The sequence below is a fragment of the Buceros rhinoceros genome, unplaced genomic scaffold (genome assembly GCF_000710305.1).
Source record: "Buceros rhinoceros silvestris isolate BGI_N320 unplaced genomic scaffold, ASM71030v1 scaffold3347, whole genome shotgun sequence".
Lineage (NCBI taxonomy): Eukaryota > Metazoa > Chordata > Aves > Bucerotiformes > Bucerotidae > Buceros > Buceros rhinoceros.
Genome location: NW_010422664.1, coordinates 38,866 through 63,461, shown reverse-complemented (window position 1 = coordinate 63,461; position 24,596 = coordinate 38,866). Strand labels below are relative to the sequence as shown.

At 39.9% G+C, this 24,596-nt stretch overlaps 1 protein-coding gene across 1 annotated transcript in view; it reads right to left on the bottom strand.

Annotated features, from left to right (window-relative positions):
- Positions 1-24,596, bottom strand: part of DOCK3 (dedicator of cytokinesis 3) — a gene marked incomplete at its 5' end in the record, with an annotated part of 177,954 nt that overhangs the window by 132,317 nt on the left and 21,041 nt on the right. The gene's annotated exons all lie outside the window — the stretch shown is intronic.

Below are 24,596 nucleotides of genomic sequence, written 5' to 3'. Positions count from 1 at the left end.
GTACCTTAAGAGAGGAAAATGACTGTAGACAGTAAAACACCCCCACACCACCAGCAGTAGCAGCAAAAAAAAAAAAAATCCAAACAACTAACACCGTAATCCTTTCCAAAAGGACTAGTATTCTTCAAATGTGAAAAACTCAAAACAAAACCAAAAAATCCCAAAGCAACCCCCCAAAACACACACAGAAGAGGAAAAAGTTACTTCCTGCAGGGGAAACAGAGCATATGGGAAGTCCACAAAAGGCAGCTCTGAGGTTAACAACCAGGGACACCTATTAGCACCTGTCAGAGAAGGATGAGTGTCCAAACTAACACCTGCCACGTGAGAATTGTGTCTCAAGGCAGCTCGTGTCTATGCAGCCTTGTCTCATACTGCATAAATGGCCAATGTGCAATGAATGAGGATCCCAAGGAAATAATAATAAAAAAATTCTCCTATTGCAGTTAAATACTGTTTTTTAAAAAAACTAAGCTCCACTCCTACCTGTATGCAAAGATTTGTCTCTCACTTGGAGAAAACAGGAACAGGCTTCACAAGCTAGCTTTGTTTTGATCACCTCTCTGCTCATAAATGAGTGTTCTGTAAAACCACTCTAAGTAAATACACCTGCATTTATGAAATCTAGATCTGACAGAGGTACATTCACAAAGAAAAACAGAAGTATTTTCTATTGCAACACACTATTAGGAAAAAAAAGCTTTTTGCTTGTCTTACCAAAAAGAAATTTCCACCTACTTCAGTTTGTTTTACTACAAGACCACTTGATTTGTAGGACTTGGAAAAACAGATTTCAATGGAATACATTTTGATCAGCAATTTATTATTTCTCTGAACCTGATTACACATCTCTCTTGCTGAAGCAGGTTAAGCACAGATGGAATCATCTGCTGTGCTTATCAAACAATTTTGAGATTAAAAGATGCACAGTCTTTCAACTATGCATCAACTTTGGTTCTGGTCCCACCAGAAAAAATGAAATAGTGACCAGATCCAGCAGAAAGACATCTATTTCCAGGGCTGAAAATATTTATCCTAGGAAGATAGCCATGCATAGTATAAGATGACTATGATTTGTGTTTAGGCGTTTTCTCTAAATGTGGTGTAAAGTAAATAAGCTGAAGAATGCGGTAGGTATGGAAATGTCCATTTTAATATGCTATTTATGTGAGCAAGAAAAGGCTGTAGCTACTTCTAACACAAGATGAAGGCAATAGAGTTTTAGACTATCAAATAAACAAATCAGGTATATACTATCAATAAAACAGTTGGCAATGAAACACTATCATGACAATCAGTCCCCAAATCGTCATACTCAGACCTTTCCAAACAAACCTGCTGACAGAACCACTCCCTCACACTTATAACAATGGTTCAAGGCTATCAGCGAATTCAACTCCAGAACACGATGCTGGTTAAATTACTGTATGTTCTGGTCCTATTCTTATACAGTATTTTTTACTGAAGTACCAGAATTACTTACTTTAAATAAAAGTAAATGAGAAATGAGATTTTAGAATGTGATTTTGTGAAAGCTAGTCACATTAGGTCCTATGCGATGATCCAAAGAAAAGGAAAACCCTCGAATTCAAACCTCTCTCTCAAACCTCAAACACCTCTTTTGTGTTCCAGGATTATGACAATAGCCCCTTTTCAGCTTTAGTTGTTCTCGGACTTACTCTTCAAAAAAATACTTCATCTGCTTTAAAAAGAATGATCAAATATTGATAGACAGAGAGCTAAATATATAGTGACCTTCCCAGAAAATACCAAGACCCCTATAAGGAAAGAAGAGGTATCGGGAGGTAGAAAGACAGGGAAGCTCTAGCTATGATCTCATGCAAACAGTCATGAAGTGAACCATAGATGCAATACCCCTGAAAATGAAGGAAAATACTTATAAGAGAGAAAGGAGAGCTAGAGAGGAGTTGAAAGTAGCTTTGAAAGTAGCTTAATTACAAAGCTTGCAGGCAGCAAACTCTTTGAAGGAGTCAGAGAAGAGTTTATAGTCCTCCTCCTCACACAAGAGTCTGGTGACTAATAAGCTCCATTTGGGAGGGAGAGACGCACGTATTTTAATTACTTTCCTCTGCCTTCTCTCTTTCAATAAAAAAAGACCTTCAAAACTCAACACTAAGCTAAGCTGATCAGGATTCCCGCCCTCATGTAAAGAAAATTGCTTCAAGTGAAAAAGAGGATCCTGGACACCTCATTTCCAGAAAAGCTGATTTTAAGCATTCAAGCCGTTCAAGCAATTTTAGTCAGAGTAGCACCACATACAAGCCTGAAACTTTGTCCTCCTTTGTAGTTAAATAAAAAGATGCAAGTCAATCTGATATATATGTGTTCATGCTGCTCTACAGGAAATTTTCACACAACCTATAACCTCTCTTTTTTAATCTGTCTTTGTCACCAGCAACGAGCATTTCATCAGTCCATCCAGAAAAATCTGCTCTGCACATTTATGAACATATTTGACAAATGTTTTACAACCAGAATAGAAAAGTAATCATTTATTCAAAAACTTTTATGGTAACGACTAAGGTGTGTCAAGGACAAAGCATCTGGATAGCCTGAATGAACTGAGACTCTTCTCACAAGCAGCACAAGTCTGCCCTCGAGCACATCTTACTCTCCGATCCCCAGATACAGGTACATTTGCTGTGCTGCTTTGATCTGTTCCTATTATCAAGTCACACTTGTTAACACTTGGGTAACCTTCATGTGTACAGCTACACATCAAAAAGCAGAATTCTGACAAATTCTTTTTTTCTGTTAATGACTCCATATTAACTCTTTGATAGAGATCAAAAGGTGGGCTTGGTGGTGTGGGGGGCTGTCCTTTACTGGCTGCCAGACCCCCACCCAGCTGCCCTCTCGTGGGAAATAATGTGGGTTGCAGTAAAGACAGGGAGATTACTTACCAATCACCATCCCAGAACACAGAGTTACCTTGGAGAAAATAAATTTAATCTATTGTCAATTAAACTAGAGTTGGGTGGTGAGAAGCAAAGGCACGGAAACTAAACCCGTTGTCTCCTCCCTGTCTCTTCCCCGGCCCAACTCCACAGCTGAGGGGACAGCAGAGGTGGTCAGTCCACAGTCTCTGCTGCTGCTTCCTCCTCATCCTCCTCCCCTGCTCCAGTGTGGCTTCTGCCCACGAGCTGCAGCCCTTCAGCACAGACCTGCTCTGGTGTGCTCCTTCCCCCGGGGCTGCAGTTCACCTGTTCGCCCCCTGCTCTGGCCCGGCTGTTCCCAGGGAGTCTCCCGCTCTACACTCCTCACCCTCACTGCCTGTGGGCCTTCCGCCCCTTCTTCAAGGCGCCCCTGACTCTGCCGCAGTCTCCTGTAGGAGCAGCTGGACCTGCCTGTCGGCTCCCACAGGGGGATCCCACCAGAAGCTGAGCTCGGTGCCCTCAGCTGTGGCTCAGGAGATACACCTGCCCTTACACCACACAAAGCTGTGGAGCACCAGCACCAACCCCCGCTTCACACCTGTGGTGGCTTCCAAACCCTAAGGCTGCCTTTGTCATTGCTCTTAAATGCTATCTAAACATGAAAACACATAAGGACTGGTCTGTGATGGAAGAAGACCCATTTACACTCATTTTGTCACCGTGACTTCATTTAACACTGCCGTATGGAACTCGAGGTTAACCTCTCCCAAGAGCAGTCCCTTCAGATGTTCCTATAGACTTGCCTTAGGCTATAATGGGGGAGAGGGGCACAAAAAATTATTTTCTTCATAAAAAGCAAGTGAGTAGCTTTTCCCAGGTTCCTTGTTACGGATTTGAGGATCTAAAGTAGATATTAAAGCCTGCAAGCATCATCCACACATGAAAAGAAATATTAAAGCTGGAAACAACACAAGACTCAGGCCTGCCGTTTCGGTTTTGTCTGGATCTTCTAATTAAGCGAATTATAGTAAAGCTCTGTTAGAGCTTACAGATTTATGCAATATTTATAGTTTAATCTTACCCAGAATCTCTAACAGACTTATACCATGCAAGCCCTGAACACTACCTACCCATTTAGACAGTACTCATCAAGTGCCTGTTGATGGGTACAGGTCAGACCTTACAGGTCAATACAAGACGTTGCAGGAACAGGGAAAGGAACTGATGTAACTCTTGTGTGGGACCTGCGGATAGTGCCCAGAGTACTCAAGGCTGGCACCACAGAAAAGCAAAGCAATTTGAGGGCACAATTAATTTTTCCATTCTACGTGTATGCCTAGACAGCTAGTCCTGCTTTATTACAGAACTAAACTGGACTTTAACAACAGCTAAACAAGAAAACAAGCAGGGAAAAGTAATACCAACCAGGAATAAAATACAACTTCTCCCAAATAAAACCGCAAAGTACATTTACAAAGGGTTGTGGTACCAGCCTGGAGTTTTCAGAAGAGGCTGGGGCTGAGCTCACCCTTCTTCAACAGCACATCATTGAACATTCAATGAACAACATTCATCTTCCAAACAAGTAACAGACTGAGAAAGGAGGACAGCTTGGGTTTGGATTATTTCCATTCTTCTGACCTGAAGTTCTAGATTTGTTATTTCTCTATTTGTTAGCATGGATACATTAACGTGAATAGGGTTTATTCTCTCCTACAAATATTCACAGCTTGTAGCTTCAACCAGAAATTATTTATTCTAATATAAATCTGTTTTAAATTAAGTCTCTACTATATTCAATTTACAGTGTATATTAAAGCAGAGTAAACTAGAATGACAGAAAATAAATTTTTCAAACTTTTTTCCAATGAAAATGTGTAAAATACCTTGAAATATGGACACATGACGAACAGAAAACTTAAGCAATAAAAAGAATGATGGAACATCAGTAAAGCAAACAAAGGCTGAGTGAAACAGTAAAATAAAACTTTTATAGGATAAGCAGAGATGTTCCTATATGCTTTTCCTTTATATTAAACGACCTATCTGAACCACCTCATACCATACTTAGTAGCACAGTAACTTTTGTTTTATATATATACTATACCCATAGGCTTCTTCCAAACAGTGAAATCCTTGAGCTGAGCTAAAAAAGATATGTTCAGTTTACACCAGCAGCTTCAGGAGAAGGTTCCTTGCAACACCTGGCAACAATCCAAGTAGAAACTACAAGAATTCTGGCTTTCCCCGAGTTGCAAAAAAATTCTTCAAGAATGAAATCTGTGACATGAAGTCTTAAATTATACAGAAACTGACTTTATATGGGCATCCTCATATTAGCAGTACATACGCAAACGCTTTTCTCCTCCTCTACTTAAGAGCATTTAATTGCTCTACCAGATACTTGGTACAGCAAAGGAACAATTGGATTGCCTCCAAAATCATTTCAGAACTAACTTGGATTGCACATTTCTACAAAAAAAGTCTTTTTAAAAATGTGATTACATAAAAATCCTTTATGATAAACAGAAAACAACCATTATTTGACTGCTGCAAAACCGAAACGGTGTATCCCATAGGTACAGCCCTATCCTGGCTGCCCCAGTGGTAACTGAGGGCTGGAAAACCTACACAAGACTGTGGTGAGACAGCAGCTTACCATCATTTTGCAGAAATTCGACTTAAGTTCCCAATTCTTTAGGAGTAACAGCAACATTAACCTCGTATAACTATTCTGATAAACTCAGAGGTTTAATTCTTCTTCCTTCATTTCTAATACTGTGAGACAAGTGACATTAACACTCCCATCCCTTTACAATCCAAATTACATTTACTGAAGCCAGTTCCAAACCCTTTGTATATGCGCTTAATTGTAAATTGTAAATGCACTTAATTTGTTTTCATTTTGAAACGTAAGAACATACAATTTAAGACAAAATTATTTTCCCTTCTGAGGTAAAAAAAACGCATGCAAGGTTTTTGCTACTTGATCAAGGATGATTTCTTGGTTTTACTTTCCTGATGTCTCCCCACATTACTGAATGGCTTTGTCATGCAATGTAACTGTTAAAAGGACACAGCAAGGAGACAATACATTGTTTTATATTTCTCCACAAGTATTACTAACTAAACTAGATAAATGTAAGTCAACCTTCTGAAAAATAATACAGTAGAGAAAGAGCCCAAGGGCACAAAAGAGGCTTTCTTTTTCCCAACATGTGCCCCCAAATATCTCTCTAGATAGAATCGGGAAAGCAAAATACAATTGAAGGAGAAAGGACTGAAAATCAACTAAAGGAGTGAAAAAAATAAAACACCTCTGATATGCATATAGCTGACTTTTGCAGCTGATCATTCTGTTATGCCTTTGGGAGATGCATAAAGACCTTCCATGTCAAGCAGTCACAAGTTACACTTTCCAGACCCTTGCTGTCCACCAGGATTCCCAAGACCTTTTCTGCAAAGCTGCTTTCTCGAAGGCTGGCTCCCAGCATATTCTGCTGCCTGGGGGTATTCCTCCCCAGGGGCAGGACTCTGTGCTTTACTTTATCCAACTTCATGAGGTTCCTATCAGCCCATTTCTTCAGCTCATCCAGATTCCTCTGGATGGAGACACAACCCTCTGGTTTATAAGCTACTCCTCCCCGTTTTGCATCATCAGTGAACTGCCGAGGGTACAGTCTATCACCGAGATCAGTAATGAAGATGTTGACCAGGACTGGATCCAGTAGTGACTCCTGGGGTGCTCCACTAGCTTCCAACTAGACTTTGTTCTACTCATGAGCACCCTCTGGGCCTGACCATCCAGCAATTTTCAATTTCTCTCACTGTCTACACATCTAGTCCAAATTTCACCAGCTTCTCTACAAGGATCTCATGGGAGTCAGTGTTGAAAAGCCTTCCTGAAGTCAAGGTGGACAATATGCACCTCTGCTCTTCCTCATCTGCCAAATCAGCCATTTCCTCACAGAAGGTTATCAGGTTGGTGTGACTTCCTCGTTGAGAATCCATGCTGACTACTCTCTAGGACCTTCTTGTCCTTCATGTGCCCGGAAATATTCTCCAGCACTGGTTATTCCAGTACTTTCCCAGGACAGAGGTAAGGATCGCCAGCCTGAATTTCACTGTATTCTCCCTGTCCTTTGTGAAGACAGGAGCGATATTTGCTTTCCTCCTGTCTTCAGGCACCTGTCCTTTTTACATCTGAGTTTTGCTAGGAGCCATTTGTTCATCCATGCAAGCCTCCTGGCAGCTTTGGCTGCCTTCATGCTCGCTGGGATAGACAAGCTTCACTTGCGCTTGGACAAGGTGATTCTTCAAACAGCCAAGTTTCTCAGATACTTCTTCCTTCCAGGCCCTTGTCCCATGGGACTATTTCAAGCAGAACTCTGAAGAGATCAGAGTTTGCTCTCTTGAAGTCCCGGGCTGTAAACTGCTTCCTGCCCTGCTCTCTCCTCTCAGGATTCTGAGCTCTACCATCTCAAGGTCACTGCAGCTAAGGACGTCTTTGACCTTCACGTTCCTAAAGTGCCCTTCCTTGCTTGTAAATATGAGGTCCCAGAAGTGAACAAGCTTCAATAAGGGAAACCAAAACTGGTATCAATGCTCCCTGCTCACATCATCACCTTCCATTTTCCTTGTAGATTTGCGTCTCCTATTTACATAAAAATCACAGTCATAACTGCACTTTACATCTCAAAATACATTTGCTGAATTATGTTGTCTTCCAGAGGTAGAACTGATTATCTTGATCCACAGTAAGTGTCTGTCTTTTTTCCCCCAGAAGTTCTAGTCCCACAAGGCTTGGAATGTCGGTAAATCTGGCTGAAAGAAGGCGGCTTTCAAACTCCTGCTGTCGCTCTGTCACGGGCATTCAAACTCCTGCTGGAACCACTTGTCTTCTGAGTGCCAGCAGAAGCCACTTATCCTCTGATGTATTAGAAAAGGGGAAGCTGCACAGACCCCATCTGAAGACAACATAAATCCAGAGGGTTTAAGGAAGACACTGCATTCAATACTAACTAGCAGCATCTACCTGCCAGAGGGGTAATAAAAGGAAACATTTTGCTCTGAGAGAAATGGAAGCAGCATTCAGTAAATGTGGAAGTCTCTCTATTTCATACTCTTAGTAGGCTTTTTACCATTATGTAAATGCAAAGGAACTTACAACATTCAGAAGAAAGCTTCCTAGCCATGACTAAATGGCTATGTTCTTTCACAAGTACAATGAGTCCCCCCATACATCAGTATTTTCAGGTAATTTTCTGCATGACAGAAACTATATTAGCTTTCACATCAGTTTTAAAGTAGAGTTAAATGCTTTTGTTTCCACTCTGAATAAACACGATATCTTTACTAAAAGGTATATTAATAAATATCATTCACACTAATTCGTAAGTCAATCTAAATTACAACTTGCATGATAAGTATGTGTCAAAGTTCAAACTGAATACAGTACATAACAAGTACTGCCAGATGAGTATTTTCCCCTTTGCAATGCCTTACATCGGCATGCCACGTTCTGAAGTAAAAAAAGCACTTTCTCCCCAAGGCATTTCCACTGCATTTAAATTAGACATCTGCTCTTTCAATGCTTTTTACATACTTAACAGGAAACTTCACGTCCAGTGGAGTTCAAGTGTATAACCTGACACTTTCATCCTTTTCCCAGCCTCTCTCGCACAGTGTCATGCAGCACAAAAGAAATAATGCTGTCATTCACACATGTGGAGTGGTCTAGAAATAGCATTACTACTTTGGAGCTGGTACACAGCAGTAAGAGCAAAAAATATCAAAAGAAGTCATGGAGTTTGTAGAACTGTGTCAATAAATGTCATCTCAACTGTCTCTAACAATTCTGTCTCTGTTAGGATGTTCATGCAGACCATGCAATACAAGTTCATTATGTTAGAGAAGATTTTGCCCAAAGCCTGGTTTTAAAGCTGTATTAGGGGCACCTAAAGTGTTAAGGAAAGAAAACACAAGCAAACACATCATTATTCCAATAGAATACAGAATATAGACTATTATTTGCAGACCATTTGATTAGTACATTGTATATTAACAATGCTGGGCATGATGCCACCATTTGTCCTGCAACATTTCTGTGAATCCCTACAGAAAATGGCTGAATGCATTCCAACAGTTTTCATCTACATACTGCTCACGTAAATTAAAAGACATTTCAATACTATTCAACTGCAAAAGTGTTTCAGCTAGGCTGCTCATAGACAGGTTCCAGTAAATGTCATTCCTCCAAGAGAGACAGTTTCAACTTCAGAGGAACATTTCTAAGTAAAAAAGCATATTGGTTTCTTATGCCTTACCCTGTGATAGCATCTGCCATTTTATTTATGATTTTGGTCACAACAATCTGTTTCAGAGTACGCAAACAACATGAAAATTCCGGTTTTATTGTATAATATTTATTCTGCAAACAACTTAGTAATATCATTAACAACATTTGATGTAATTCCCACAGTATCAGCTTCCCTAAATTATAGTAAGAAATTAAAATCACGTAACTGTAATTCCAAGAGCCCCACTTGCTGTTCTTAAAAGCTTGACTTTAGAAGTATCGTGCCATTTAGATAAATAGGAAGTAAAAGTTTATGTCCACATTTTACCCGCAGCACTCATTCCTGTGCGGTTACATGCAGTGTAAGCAATACAACCTGACTTTTTATAGGCTGAATCCACCAGATTTACCCGATACGCTGAAACCAGGACGAGCTAAGGTTTGTGAGATTTCTTCCGTCAGGGGAGGACAACTGTACTCACGCTACTGATAAAATCACAACATTTTAGACAAGTTAGAAACATTCATATTTGGCTTTTTTTTAAGAGGGGAAAAAAAGGAGCAAGATGGTATCTCCCTGATTTATTAGGATGTTCTAATACTGAACCTTAACTAAAGAAGCTTCGAAAATTAGAGACTGCTGTCCAGCAGAGGAAAGTACCCTACAGGAGGAAATTACAGCCCATTTACCTAGTGACTTAAATAGAGAATAGTGATTTAAATAGAGAATTCCTGCTACTTCACACGGATGAGAAGTATTCTACTCACAACTCTATTCCAACCCAGAAGTCTGTTGTCTATATAAAATAGTTACTTGGCAGAGTTCAGAAAATAACACAACTTTTTGCCGAAAATAAAGACCAAGAGGAAGCAAAATCATGTATATTTTACTTCTAAGTTCAGGAAGGCCTAACTACCCAAATTGATCTCTTCTAATTTAACAATCCTCAGATTTTAAAATCTTCTGTTTCCATTCTGCACACAAACACCAGCAATAAAATCTAATTCAATCTATGCAAACTCATATTGACCTATCAACATTTTTAACAGAAATGCTCTTTTGTGTCTCAGACATACTATATGCCTCCCACTACTATGACGAAAAAGGAAAATGAATGCAGGAGCCACAGCTTGTATTCACCCAAACCATCTCCGAGACTCCTACTTAGCACATGACAGAAGAAGAAATAAAGGGCAGATCACGGGATCCACACACTTAAACCAACTGTTACTACTGACTAAATAACTGTCCTTTCTCATGTGTTCAAGTTCAGATTTTAATGTTTATATATGATTAACAAAATAAAGAGAAAGAGCCAAAGGATAGCGGCTGTGTCAATATGCTGTTTGGCTGAAGCCTCTGTCTTGGCTGCCAGGTCAAGGACACACGGCTAGTAAAAGGACAAGTCGGTTAATTTGTCAACCCTGCTGACAGCAACGTCTCTGAAACATGCAGGCAGTGCTGGCGATGCTTGGGTGCAGAGAATGTCTATGTCTTGGGGATGATGCATCCAGACAGCTCAGAGAAAATGGAAATGCAGTGTATGATCAACTCGGATATCCTGTGACAAGATGGTTTGGGTTTCGAACAGCCGGAAACATTGTGAAAGAAAAGTCAGATCCATCAAAGTAAGACAAATAGTATCTTCTGCCTTGACAGTAACTGCAGCACCACACACGGCCTCAGGAGGAGGACTGGCGAAATAAGAACTGGATGATGACAAATGCAAGCCGAAGGTAAGCTCCCTCACCCTGTGTAGCAGGCTGGCTGTGAACTCTGGCACTGAGCTCATGGCCACCTCGCAACACAGCAGCACTGAAGTTAAACCAAAAGTGCAAAAGAAAGTAGAATGGAGCAAGCAGGATGTTACAGATAAGGCCTATTTTCAAATGCCTGACTTTACTTGTTCTGTAAAGTACTCACGTTTTTGGTAATTAAAGAATTAAAAGTTAAAAGATGAGAGACAAAGCTGCAAATAAAAAGCTAAGAGAAAACAGGTACAATTCCCAGGATAAAGAATTAACTTAAACCTCTTCAACTTTTTTCCACGTATGTGAAACTACCAATACTTGTCATGGACCTGTGGCTGGCAGCTGTCAGAAGTGCAGATTTTAAATAAAGAGTCCAATTACATTAGAACAAAAATATTTTTTATAACAATGAGATGCCCTAAGTGGAAAAACATCATCTCTGTTAGTGTGGAACATTGAGTTTTTAATCTATTTTAAATAGGGTCACCTTCCAAGATAGAAGTTCAGCATTTTCACTAGAGCTTAAAATGTAAAAGCATGACAAAAGCCAAAAGGAAAGAAAGAAAAATAGCATTACACAGGCTAACGCTTGGCTTAGGCGCAATGGTTAAAACCTCCAGTTAATAAGTGACAGTCGAGCATTACGTCAGCATTATTTCTTGACTGAAACGCAGCACATCTGGCAATGCAGTACCCTCAAGTGCACTACTGATGCTGAACTGCCACATCAGTACAGTCTCAAAAGCAGAAGAACTAGCTAGTCACTCACCCCTACACTCTTACATAGCATCTGAACGATTGCTGGTGATCGCCCACTCAAAGGTATCCAAAATATCTGTTCTCTACAGTGTCTGAAACATAAGGAAGCCTAAAAAAGGACGGAATGTCAATCTTTTCCACAGTTCATATATAAATAGCTGAAAAGCGTGTCCTTGCCAAGTAGGTAAGTCATCAAAAACCACAAAGAATATGTTTAAAGGGGTACAGGAATTAGCATATCTTCTCCGAAAGGCATCACTAGAGAAAGACTATTAGAGACAACGATTAGGCTTTTGCATACAATTCTCTTGCCTGAAAGAATATAAAACACAGCAGTGCAGTATATTCACCACTTCTTAGCATTTTTTTTTTATACTTTAGTAATGCTGTTTTTCAACACAGCTGGTCCTAACTAAACAGATTTAAAGATTCATCAATTCCAAGACTATAAAGGATTATTGTGATTATCTAGTCTGACTTCCTGCAGGGCACACGCCACAGAAACTCACAGATTGCTGCAACATGCTTCCTCTAAGATAATGTGGCACAGATCATTTAAAATACAATCCGTTCTCGTTTAAAACCTATCAGTAATAGAGAAGCAACTGCTTCCCATGATTAATTTATTGTTAATTACCCTAAATATTAGAAAGTGACTTCATTTCTTCTCTGAATTTGCATGGCTTTGGTTCATAAATACTGGACTTTATCTTTTTTGACAGAACTGACGGATTAAGACAGATTTTTGACAGATCACCTCAATTAGCAATCACCGCCCTGAAACCTTTCTCCATTTAACCTTTATGAGCCATTCGTTAAGTCATAAACAGGCCAACTCCTCTCTGAACTTCAGCAGTTTGTCTGAATAAATGCACAAAGTTATTTCTTCTCCCTGTATTCATCAAGTTTCTGCTGGAATATTATTCTCACTTTTACATATTTACTTCTCGCTCTCTATATTTTTACCTATTATACATTGAGTAGGTGTTGATGAATAGGTAATTCTATAAAGCAATAATGAGAATATCCAGAAGTCACGGTATATTCTAAAGATTAGGTTTAACCGTTTGGCTCTTTAGACCAGAAATGACAAGAATTAGGAAAACAGTTTAAATTTAAAAAACTTGCAGGAAAGAGGAATGGAATAATCTCTTCTTGTCCACGGCAAGCAGAGCAAGAAATAACAAGCGGTAAAGGAGATTCAGCATAGGCTTCAGAAAAAAGTCTTTAACAGCATGGGCCAAAAAGTACTGAACTTTTTGAGAGGTTGCTAAATATCCATTGTTGCAGACTTTTTTTTTTGAGCAGACAAAGCACATGTTGAAAATGCCATAGAAATTAACTTGCCTTAAAGGAGTTACATGGACTAGGTAGAGATGCACTCTCTTCTCCCCCTTCCCATTCTAGGTTCCCCCTGCTACTATCATTCCTTGCCTTGCAACTATCAAGCACTGCAGATAAGCTCTGAATCTTTCTAGCTCTTCCAACCTCTATTCTGAAGGGGACACTGCAGATTCTCCAGCAATTGCCCAACAATCACCTCATTAATCTACACAGAGAAATTTTCAGTTGCCTGCTCCTCTCCCCACTGAGAGGCCCTCCTGCCTCTGAAGGCAAGACTTCACATCCTCCTAGCTATGAGAATCGAGAAAGAGGCTGATGTTCAATTGGTTGGCCATAATAACGTTTCATCATGGTAAGTGTCATTGCACCTCAGGACGCAAACACCATCTGTAGGGTCTTGCTATATTTGGATGTGTTAGAATAGATGCTGTTTAAACGAGCCAAGTATCTGACAGAAACCATACGATTTCTGAACTAATCATTATTTAACTTTCTACTTCTGCATCATCAGCAAATTTTACGAGACTGCCCCAATTTTTTCTGTCTCCTATTATGAGAAGAGCGAATAACAGAGAGACAAGAACAGATCCCTGCAGGTCCTATCACAAGCAGCAGCACTGAATAACAATTCTCCATATTCAACTGCTTTGTTGTCAATTCATCTGGTTTTAGACCATTTAGTAAACACTGTATTTTGTTCTGTACTGTTAATTTCTTTAGTCATAGTGTCAAGGAACAGCTAGTTAATGCCTGCAGAAGTCCTATGTTTATTGTCAACTGTATCAATGCAACTTGTAATCAGGTTTAAGGATGCGTGTGGTTTCTCTCTCTGACATGGTTGACAATTCCTGAAGACAAGGCTAGCACTAGAGAAACCTCAGCTATCAGGTTTAAGATTTGAGGTCAGAAAAGATAATTGTGTGGGACAGCCAGGGCACATCTCCTGGAAAACACGTGCTATAAGTCATGTTAGTGAGACACAGAGTGGACAAATTGGTTGTAAGTTGGGTGGAAAGTTAGCTGGCCTGCCAGGCTCTAAGAGTGGTCATCGACAATACACAGACCAATTTGTGGCTGGTTCCTAGTGGCACCCTCCAGTGTACCAAGATCTTTATTAAGATACCAGATAGGTATTTATTAGGATACCAGAATAGAGCACAGTCTTAGGGACTTTGCAGATGACACCAAGCTTGGGCGAGCAGTCACCACACTGAAGGCTACTATGCAAGAGTTTCCTTAACAGGCTGGAAAAACAGACCAACAGGAACCTCACAAAGTTCCTCCAAAGCAAATACAAAGTCCTTCTCGTCGGGAATAGAATAACGTTACGCAACAGGGACAGGCAGCAGCTTTGTGGAAGACAGCCTAGATCCTGGTGAAAAAGCTGAACAGGAGCCAGCAGTGCTCTTCCTGAGGCAAAGACCAGCCATATCCTAGGGTGTATTAGCAAAAGGGTGGCCTGCAGGTCAGGGCAGGGGGGCATTCTTCCCTTCTATTCAGTAGTCATGAGACATCTGGAGTACTAATTTACTGTGCACCACTGCCAGATAGTATTAGTTAGAAAAGATGGATCCAGATTCTTCTCAGAGGTGCACCAGAACGGGAATAAAGGAGACACTGGAAATTCCAACTACATAAAAGGAAAATGTTTATCCTGAGTGGTCAAAATTTAGAACAGATTTTTGCCCACAGAGGTTGTGGGAGATACACAAATATTCAAAACTCAACTGGACAAGATTCTCAGCAGCTTGCTCTACCAGGTTCTGCTTTGAGAAGTTCATATATGAAGACCCCCAGAAGTTCCTTCCAATCTACTGGATTCTATGATTCTGTGCTTTTAAAACTTAAAAGACACAGCAGTAAACCTCCCCATGGGATCTCTTATCCCATAAGAATATCATTTGCCTGGTTCTGTCCGATTTTTCAAGCCAGCACTCTTATGATGGAGATAACAAGTACAGCAATAATCAAGTTCCACAATAGAAGAGTACAATAATGCCTGCCATTAGACTACTATAGTATAAAACCCTCTTTTTTTATTGGAAACACTTGAGTAAATAAGTGCCTAACACTGTGGTAGCACAGCCAGTTTAATCCACCAGAAATACATGTTGCTAGTAAAAAGCAAGTAGTCTCAACCCCCCTCATTGACCGAATCTATTGTCTCCTTTCCACACACTATGACAGGCACTTGTACAGTGAATCCCATCAAGCACCTAATCCGCCAGAAAAACAGCAACAGAATTAAAGATGGTTAGTGTTCAGCCAGGTAACTCCCCAGTTCCCACTGCACAGCCACACAGGCACTAGCGTACACAGAAGCGTAACAAGCACAGCATTATTAAGCCTGCCTTCTCAAAGCTCACTCCTGCCTGAGTTACCCTCTGCTTCACAATATGGATGGAATCACACTGCAGTCCTACCTACGGCAGGAGGTTAAACTTACATTACTTCCCCTACACAGCCACTAATTTCCAAGAAAATTAATTTTTTGGTTGGACTGAGAACTGGTAAAGAGATTGAGCATAATAGGGCAGGATGCAGCAGAAACAAGGGAACGAAAGAGATTGACTGCAGTATTCAAAGGGACATCCATCAGAAGGCCCTGAGCAGGCCAACTCGAGGACCTCTAATAAAAGATGATTTATAATTTACAGCTTTCTGATTTCCTCTAATAAAATGGGAGAACTCCATCAGAAACATGGTGATTGTCACTGCACAATAATGTTCTCAAAAAAACCCAAACCAAGAGAGTACCATTTTTTGCATCAGAAAGTCACACAACGTATAAATGTTATACACAGTGTGGAAATGTTTCAGCTTATTGTCCATGTGTAAGAAAATTCTGGGTTTTTTCTGGCAATGCCTGCGAGCTATCTATTTATGCATTTCCCAGATCTACCTATAAAAAACCCCGAAAGATGGTATTGGAACAAGAACTAAGTCTTAAAACATTACATCTTAAAACAGGATGTGGCTTTTCTAGGATAAATAAAACTGGCAACTAGAAAAATTTTTTTACATTGTTTCACACTATTTTTAAATAATGTGCCTAACATCTGTCTGTTCCCTTTCTGCAACTCTTTTAATATTACCGTTCTGTGCTTTACCTAACACGGCAATGCCATAGGTTTCATAGCTAAATCACAGCTGTGTTATTTCTAGGTCACTGTGCTGGTAACAGAGTAACTTTGAAATAGAATACTTGCATTTAGATGCATTTCTAACGTAGATTTACGTTCTGACACCCAACAGTAGTACAGTGAGACTGGCACGCCTGCAATTTTTGTCAGATCCGAGACAGCAAACTCAGCAGCTACCTCAGAGTATGACACCAAAATTCAACAGCAGGCCTAACTGGCTCACTAAAATCATCCTCCTGATTCTATACTTGTCAGTGATGCTGTTAGCGCCTCTAAACCAACTGGCATTCTGTTTACATTCTGTGACACAAGGGCCAGACAAAAACTGACAGAAAACTTATCTTTGGTTTGTCTCTTCCTAGCACTGGATTGGTTGCAGTACTTTCTTCTTTTGAAAGGCAGCTGGATACCCCCACTTCACTATCTTTAGTGACTCTTCAAGCAGTAACTAAAACACCTCTGTATATCACTTTGTCAGCTAAATGAACTGTTCAGAGAATTTTTTAATTGCAGGAAAAATGAAGTCAACATTTATTCTATTTCTAGTTCCCTTTCATAACAGAGTAACAATTAGAGAAAGAAAAAAAAATGTAATTTAGGAAAGCAGGAAATAGAAGAAAACATACTAAGTTTTCACCAAAGCAGGACTAGTACATCCATCACTGGGACTGACAAGGAACCAGGGAAAGGGAGATTCTCAGATTGGGATCCTGAAGAAGAACGAGTCAAGATGGGACAAATGATAGGAGAAGAGTTAGATGTGAGAAGCGAGGCAGCTGAGCTCCGCGTGTAAGGTACAAATCCAAGTTGCCCAGTGTTGAGGGGGGATGTGTGGGGTGGTGGTGTTTGTTTTAACATCTGAGGTGCACTGAATAACTGTCATGAGTTCTGAGAAACTTAAGTCTGGTCTCCAGAGCACAGTACTGTGCCAGTTCAGAGCTGATCTGACACAATGAGCAGTCATTTTGACTGAGCACGAGAAGGATGACAGGGTTTGTCTTCTTCTAAAAAAGTACACAAAGTTTAAGTAATACGCACCTCCCCTTGAAGTGACAGTGTAATTTCCCTTTTTTCAAATTATATTTAACTATTAAAAATATACCACATTTAAGGATCCAACACGTGGACCAATAACTTCCAAGATCAAAAGTTTCTGTCACCTTTAAATGCAATGAAGATCCTAGTGCTATCTATATATAATACACTTAAAAGGTTATTTCGTTGTTAAAAAAAACCCTATAGTGATTAAGATCTTATTTTCTTCTTCCCTCTCTTCCATTCCACCAAATATTCAATAATGAATGCTTTCATTTACAGTAATTTTATTAACTCCATTAGCTCTATCAACACATTCATGAAAATCTGCCATATACATGTTTCTTTACAGCTTCCTTTTCATTAGTAAATACACAGAAAGGTAAAACAAAACCTCTACTGCTGTGCTTTCCCAGTTTTCCCAGAAAATAAGTTAACTTCCTTTTAGTATTATGAGCCACTATTCTATGCTACATGTTAGCCATTCATTAAATCCTATCTGAGCAGGTTTCCCAGCATGTCCCTCTAAGAAGAAAATAACAAGTCCGTTTGATAGTATCAATAAAACCACCTACAATCACTGGACACTGACTAGGCATAAATTTCATCTGCAGAGACATTGCAGAAGTTAATCTCACTGTGGAACAGGCCTGTACACTTCAAATTAAACTTGAGCTATTCACGTCAAAACAGAGATTCTGAGACCAAAAATGTTAGTACGTTACTCCTGAAAAATTCAGTGCTTTTTCAGTACACACTCTGCACGATGGCTCCGAGTGCCAGCTCACCTACAGAACAACAAAGATTACCTCAGGTTCTGAGTATCAGGAAAAATAACGGGGGAAGATATAGATATATTCCCAAAATAATATGACTGCCTTCAAGCCTTTACTAGCCTGCACTGACTCAAAAGAAAGTATTAAATGCTGTCAGTAACAGAAGATGTGGAAAAAGGATAGCACTAGGACCACTACGAGTACTTAGTAACTGTATTAGAACACACTGCCAACAGATGCACCTGTACACAATAAACTGAACTTAAGCTAATTCATAGAAGAGACTTGTAAGTATTCTTTTAAACCAAAGAACAACTTGCGGTAATACAGTAATTATAGACCTGCAGCTTTGATAAACATCAACGTAACAACTCTATCACAAGGTATTAACTGCTGGATTAAACAAAGAGCAGCTCAAACTCTCCCTAATCAGCTGGCGAGAGACAGCACAGAACGTGTGGCTCCTTGGCCTGCTGCTGCCAGAAAGGACAGGGTGGGAGAGGGGCATGGGGTGGGAGGGGGCAGGAGGAGACAAACTGCCTCTTTCAGCAGCAGTACCAGCTTACATCAGCGTGAAAAGTCCAGAGAGGAATTAAATAACTGTCTCCCTCTCCTGAAAGGATGCAATCTCAGCTTCATTTCTGAACTCCTGCTCTTGCACAGACTACAGAGGACGCATTCACCAATTCCCCATCACCCCTAAGGATGTATCTGAAAGAATAAACTGAAAACTGCTCCATCAACTGAATTTAATTTAGATCAAACAGCTAATGCTCGAATGGCAAGAATGTAAAAGATACCTATTTCCTCTGCTATGTAAAGAAAGGTCTTTGAATTCAGACTACTGTCATTTTACTGACAAAACCCAAGCAACGTTTCAGATGAAGACTTTCGGACTCGGGATCTTCCAAGTGCATGAGGAGTCCTTTCAGCTCAGGGACGTGCCAAAATTCCCATACAACTCAGCAAAACACAGTGAAAATAAAGAATCCACATAGTTACATCAGCCCAAGAAAGCCTTGTGACAAGACACACGTGCATGTGATCTTGACTGCTGAGGGTGAGACTTGGAATGGAAGATTTTACATATCATCTTTAAAAAGCAATTCAAGTTCTTTGGACCCAAAGCTGTTACATCACCCCTCACCCCTAGAATAGGGGTTCCTAAATTTCCTGTGTCTCTGCACTTGCTTACGCGACAGCCACAGAAGCCACTCTCGGTCACGCATGCCTGACACACGCAGTATTTGGCTGAGCAGTGCTTGCGTCCCACTAGCATTTGCTGTGCCCTTCAGAACTGTTAAAGCAGCAGGCATTTGTGCTGAAGGAAAACAAACTAGACACTGCATCAGCACAAGTCACTGGTACAAAGAGGTACACATGTATCAGTGGATATCATCAGAAAAATGATCTAGCCCTACACATAAATCATGTTTTCCATTATTTCAGCAGCATTTTTTCCTGTAGTGTGCGTTGGATCTCATCTAAACACATTGGACCCTGAGCTATTAGTTGCAGTGAGTGCTGGTACTAAAAAGAAATGGGTATTTGTTTTATAAGCTGTTGAGGCATCCTAAATTCGTTTATCTGATGGAGTTCTTAGGGGTAGATGTACAAACATAAAGTATCTTCATTACCTGAAGCAGCTCTTACTAGACAGTACAGTGATAGCAGCTAAAGACTTCGGAAAAAAAACTTGGCAATCAGTAATTTTTTATATTTAATCAATATTTATGACTAAACCCAAAGCTGTATCTAGCTAGCACAAAGCTCTGCTTCTAAATTAAAAATACAACAAAACGACCATGAAATTAAAAGATGAACGCAAACCTGTGAAGTTACAGTTCTCTCCCAGAATTCTCTCCCAGAATTCTCTCCCAATTTCTTTATTTTTGTTTCTTGGTACTCTTTCTACTTTAAGCAATCTTTATGTGTAAAACACAGTAGATAACTTCTATTAAACAATAAAACTTGAAGAAACAAACACAACCATTTCTGAAAGAACCCATTTCTCTCAAAGCCATGAATCACTACTAGCTCAAAACTGAGATGAAACCAATTTAAAGAATTATGTGAGTGGTTTCCAAAGATAAAAAGGGGAAAATAAATACACATTTTCATTCCAGTATGCACAAAACCCCATATGTTATGAGACAATTACTCAAATAAGAAAGTCAAGCACTTACGGAAACGAGGATAAACAATAACTGACATTAGCCCTACCTGCTGTACATACACTTCACAACAGTTTCAACTTGCATGACCACATGTAAAGCCTCTCTTTATTTAATGAGCAGCCATTCAGATTTTCATGGGTCTTAGGGCTTAGTTTACTAAAAATTATTCAGACCTTACCATTCCCCATTCCTAATGATTTCTACATAACACTCAGCGTCCAAGTGCTTCAAACCTACATTTTTGTGAATATACATGCGAGATTAGCGATAGAGATTATCTTGGTTTTACAGAGAGATTCAAGTATAAAAGTGTCCGCTAAGGTGGCATGTCTAGCTCTGGGTATCCTGTAACAGCAGCATGAAAGGTCTCACTCCTCACTGAGGGAGCACTGCATTTTCTTCACTTTGAGTGCCTCTCCCTCTTTCTGGAAGTCACACTCACTATTCCCTGGAGAACAGCTGAAACATCAGAGGAGGGAAGGGGGGTTATATCTCATTACCATATACCATATGGTAAGTGACCACAAAATCAAAGGTCTCACTGTAACTCTTACAGATAAAGTAGACATCTGAGAACACCGCCAATTCCATGGTTCTTCAATGCTTGCCTTTGCAACCCTGCCTATACTTTACAACAATTTTTGTTCACCAATTATCTCTACAGTATATCCACCATCACATGGCTGGAAGTTGAGATAAGAAAGGTCTTTAATAATTTGGTTCAATGTTTTAATTTCACCTCAATATCTTATGTAGAATTAATAATCTATCCATTTGCCAGACTCACCATTGAGGTTTTAAATTAAGATGCATTTTTATTCCTGTTTAGAAGAACACAATAACCAACCATTACCTCCTCTCCAGCCAAATGCAACAATGCAGAGAGTAATTAGATCTGGCAGGCCAAGTGCTGGCTGACCACTGCTGCAGCTACAGTGGTCTCTCTCATTTTCAGTATGTCTGTGCACACACTAATTCACGTAACTCCGATTTTCTACTCCTCCCACCGTGGAACTTTCTGTAACCCACTCCCCTGAGAAAACACATATAATTGTATTCGATAGACAGACAGACATTTGATTTCTTGAGACCACACGGACAACAGTGCCATACAGGCTGCAGAGGACAGATGTTCATTGCTTTTCTATTTAAAAAAAACCCCTGTCTTCTGTAAAATGAAGGCCAACAAACTGTCTTTTTAGTTCCAAAAACTACCCCTCGGGAAGCTGAGTCTTTTTCCTTCTAAGCTCTATCCATGCTCACAAGCTTGCTCACTCCACTCCAAAAAGCCAGACTGCCAGTTTCCCCTATCCCTTTTCTTCCCTCTTCTCCAATTTTCTGTTCTTTAAAACCAAAACAAAACCAAAACACATTGCCGTGTTTCCTCAAAATACATCAAACCACACTACCATCTGCAACCAGTTCAAATGCTGTTCTGTCCTAACATCATCTTTGGAAAAACCCAGGTGAGTCTCTCCAGTTACAGACAAAGAAACTCTCCAGCCCCTGTTTGGTTTTGGATTAAAGCCTTCTGTCCCTATAATTAAGCATTCAGTATGTTTAGAGTAGCAAAGAAATAGTTGGAAAGCAGCAGCAGGTCAGCCACTGGCTTCCCCTGAGTCAACTCCAGTACGTTTCCTTGCTGCTTGTCTGTTCGCTGCTAGTCTTAAGCCAGTGTTCAATAAATCAAATCCCCATGTTTTAATACAGCACATGTACTCTACACGTCCACTGTAACGGTTTTCAGCATGCAGCACACTGAATATTGCTCCGGAAGGAAAGGGTTCTTTGTTAACTACAAACTAGCTTATACATAACACATCTAAAATTAATCTCAATCATCATCATCAATTTGCTATGAACTTTAGCATCAGGAAGGCAGCTATTCTCCTCTATTTACCAAAATAAGAGCATATTACGACCTCCCATATTAATGACTAAATAACATTCTCCTACAAAGCAAGAAATTATAAAAACACCCTGCAGATAATTTGTCACAAAAGAATTTCCCAAGAACACCAGAAGGTGACTTACATTTAATTCTGTCTTCATTTTAAAAGCTATTAAAACCAATCCATCTCCATGGCAACTCAGCACATTAATCAGACTGTATGGGAGGAACGTATACTTTCCAGGTTTTGTTTCATAGTCAACCTTTTGTTTGTTTGAAAACACAAAAGAACTGTCTAGTTGATCTTAATAATCGTAAGTGATATCATAAATCTGTATGTACAAGTAAACAAAGGAACAAAGTACAGCAAATATTTGCTCTGTGTTATACTGTTCTTTAAACCAAATGAACTAGCTGTAAGTTCTGTGGACTTCAAAGACAAGTAACTTTCAAACCAATTATTGCAATTTTTCAAAGTTTCATGATATAAGACGTACTTATGAGCTAATCTTATTTCACTCTCCTGAAAAACTTACGCCTACTTCTAATTCCTTAAAGCTCACAGACTTCCACAAATCAGTATGACAGACCAACTGCATTAAATCTCTTAAAAATAGGGAAAACCAGTAATTATGAAGATCCTTTATAATCTTAAAATATGAAGCACTTGAACTGAACTTCAGCGCTAACAGCAAAATGTACTGAAGTAGATGGCATTTTATGGCAGTGACCTAATAAGTTTAGGTTCTGTAAGAGAACTGTTCCACCAAAGAAGAAATGTACAGGTCATGACATCCACTGAAGAACTCCAAGAAAGTGTAGCTAATAAATTTATGTAAATGCAAGTCTTGATTTCACAAAGCATGACAAGGACTTTTACTCAGCTTTCTGAAATAACGTATCTAAGTGGTGTACAAGCCTACGATTTTAGGTACAAAAAGCTTCTGGCTACATAAGGCAATGGATAGACCTAAATCAAACCAAATCAGACATTCCCATATTGTGGTCTTCATTCTGGACCCCACAGTCCACAAAAGACGGGGACAGACTGGCACAGGTCCAAAGGAGGGCCACAAAGATGATCTCAAAGGGCTGGAGAACCCACCCTATGAGAAAAGACAAAAGGAGTTCAGTCTTTTCTCCCTGGAGAAGGCTGCTCAGGGTGACTTCATCACAGTATTCTACTGCTTAAAGGGCAGCTGCAAAGAAGATGGAGGCTCTCTCCACATAGGGCCACATGGAGAAGACATGGGCAATGGGTGTAAGTCACACTAGGAGAGGTTTCAGCTCACTATAAGAAAGAAATTTTTTATAGTAACAACAATCATTCACTGGAACAACCTCCCTAGGGGTTGTGGTAGGGTCCCCACCACTGGATGTTTTCAAGATGCGACTGGACAGGGTGCTAGACAATCTCATCTAGACTCCCGTTCTGCCAAAAGGTTGGAACAAATGATCTTTTGATCCCTTCCAACCCAGGTTATTCTACAATTTACCCCCAGCTCCGCTTCCATGACTGAAGCTACCAAACTATAAAAATATCCACCTTACGCATACAACGCTCAGGTGTTCATCATTTTGCATTCTCCAAATCATTCTGAACATACCCTTCATAACCCAATCAAGAAGACTATTCAAGTATTTTCTAGTAATCAAATGACAAAATCTGCTAAAAGCCTCTGATTAGGTTGCTAAGCAATCAGATATTTTCCCAGTGCGCTGCTCCCTTTGAGAAACTGAGTAACTAGATGCTGCTGAAAGTAGAAATATTTACTCTTAGTTTCCCTTGTATTCTGTGCAGCACTTAACAAGACTATCAGCCACCTCGAACTCCTGAGTTCCTGGCCACTCCATGCAGATCCATCCATCCTTCACTCCAAACACAGAAAGATATAAAAATATACGTAATGCTGTGGAACATTAGACCACAAGACTATGGATAACAAAGTGAGAACTGAGTCTCTCCATTAGTGTCAGCTGGGGCCAGACAAGCTCTTAAGATTCTTTTTAGATGTGTCTTTGATAAGACCTGAACAATCACCCTAAAGGAATTTCCTATTTGCAGGTAACCTTAAAAATTACTCAGAAAACAGAAAGACGACCACATGTATGTGCAGTACCATTTCTGTACATGTGTCTCAGTACGAACACCTCGCCTTTCCAGGAGTGTGTACGAAATAAGCCTTGACTTGAAGTAATTCTGTTCCTTCAAGGGAAATCTTCTGAAGTAGACCTCTGGTGCAGCATGTCTGTGTTAGGTCATACCACACTTTTTTCTGTCTACATATTTTAGAAAAATGCATCAGCAGTTCCATGTTTTAGCAGATAGGAAGGAAAAGGCATCTCACTAAATAAAAATGCCTCTCATCAAATGCTCCACTACAAGAGTAAACTTACCACATTAGTGATTCAATGAATGGCATTTTTTTAAGACACTTTTTGAACTAATGCTTCAATTTTAGGGACACCCTGAAACACCTGAATCAGTCTCAACTGCACCAAGTCCTTTTACCAACTCTCTTTC